Source organism: Eufriesea mexicana, unplaced genomic scaffold (assembly GCF_001483705.2).
Source record: "Eufriesea mexicana isolate 0111107269 unplaced genomic scaffold, ASM148370v2 scaffold1864, whole genome shotgun sequence".
NCBI lineage: Eukaryota > Metazoa > Arthropoda > Insecta > Hymenoptera > Apidae > Eufriesea > Eufriesea mexicana.
The window spans coordinates 15,289-17,472 of record NW_016910005.1 but is presented as its reverse complement, the minus strand read 5'-3'; positions in this window follow the sequence as shown (position 1 = coordinate 17,472).

Below are 2,184 nucleotides of genomic sequence, written 5' to 3'. Positions count from 1 at the left end.
ACCCAGACTAACATAACGTAACCAAACGCAACCTAACTCAGCACAACGGAACAAGACCACTATTGCTGGTCTCCCTAGAGCAGAGCAGAGTATAGTAGAGCAATGAAGAGTGCAGAAATCCAAGGACTATCAGCGTATAGCACACAAGACAAAGTTACCCTGTCCTAAACTAACCAAACGCGCCCTAACCATACTTAACATAAGTAAACTTATTGTGCCGAGAGCACTATTGCCGGCCTCCCCAGAGACAAGCAGAGCATATTAGAGCAGAGTAGAGCGCTGCAATCCACCGAATAGCGGTTTACAGCACAAAAGTCAAAGCTGCCCTCTCCTAACCTAACCAAACGTAACATGATCAAACATTATCCATCTCAACCAAACGTCCCGAGACCACTGTTGCTCGCCTCTCCATAGAGAAGCAGAACATACGAAAGCACAGTAGAGCGCAGAAGATCACCGAATAACAGTATATAGCATGAAAGTCAAAACAATCCGAACCTAACCCAAACTAGCATAACCTAACCAAACGTAGCCTAACTCGACCTAATATAACGAAAGCACAATTACTGTCCTCCGCAGAGCCGAGCAGAGTACAGTAGAGCAATGTATAGCGTAGATACCCTCCGAATAGCGGCGTATAGCTCAGAAGTCAAAGCAACCCTAACCTACCCTAACCTACCCTAACCAACAGTAACATTAACAAACGTACCCTAACAAAACCTATCGTGCCCTGACCAATATTGCTGGCTTCCCAGAATCGAGCAGTGTATGGTACAGCGGATTAGAGCGCAGAAGGCCACCAGATAGCAATGTATAGCAGAAAAGTCAGACATTGCCTGACCTAACCAGGCATAACCTATCCTAACCCAGCGTAGAATAAATAAACCTAACGTGCCGCGACCACTATTGCTGGCTTCCCCAGAGCCGCGCAGAACATACTAGAGCACAGTAGAGCGTAGAAGTCCACCAAATAACAGTGTTAACCACGAAAGTCGAATCCATCCAAACCTAACCCAAGCTAACATAACGTAACCAAACGTAGCCTAATTCAACATAACGAGTCGACACCACTATTACTGGCCTCCCCAACGACGAGTAGAGTACGGTAGAGCAACGTAAGGCGTAGAAGTCCGCCGAATAGCGGTATACAGCACAAAACTCTTAGCTATCCTAACCCAACCCATCCAAATGTAATATACCTAAACGCAGCGTAACATAACCTAATGTGCTGAGACCACTATTGCTGTACCCCTGGAGCCAAGCAGAATATGCTAGAGCACAGTGGAGCGCGGATATCCACCGCATTGGGGTGTAAAGCAGAAAAGTAAAATATTTCCAAACCTTACCTGGCCTAACCTAACACAAGCAAACGTAACGAGTCACAACCTATCGTGCTTATCCCACTATTCCTAGCCCCCATATCGCCAAGCAGGACATATTAGAGAAGAGTAGAACGCAGAGGTCCATAGAAAGGCAGTGTACGGTACAAAGTGATATCTATCTCAACCTATACCAGCAAACCTATCCTAACCTAACGTAACCTAACACAGTTTAACGCGCCGCGGCCACTATTTCTGGTATTCCCAGAGCAAGGCCGGGAATATTAGACCGCAGTAGAGCGCAGAAGTCCGCCGAATAGCAGCGTACAGCACAAAAGTCATGGCTGCACCCTCCGAATCTGACCAAACATAAAACATGCAAACGTAACCTGACTCAACCTAACGTGCCTAGACCACCACTTCTGTCCTCCCCAGAGCAAAGCAGAATATACTAGAGCACATTAGAGCTCAGAAATCCACCGAATGGCAGTGTATAGCACAATGGTCAAAGACATCTTAACCAAACTTAACCTATGCTAGCCTAACCGAAGGTAACCCATCTTAACCAAATGTGCGGAGGGTATCATTGCTGGTCACCCCACAGCCATGCAGAGCATATGAGAGCACGGTAGAGTGCAGAAATTCAACGTATAGCTGTGTATAACGCAAAAGTCAAACATATCCACACCTAACACAAACTAATATAGCCCAACCAAGCGTAGCCTAGCTACAACTAACGTGCCGAGACCACTATTAGTGGCCTCCGCAGAGTCCAGCTGAGTACAGTAGCGTAATGTGTAGCGAAAATATCATCAAAATAGCGGTGTACAACACAAAAATCAAAGCTGCCCTAACATATCCTAAC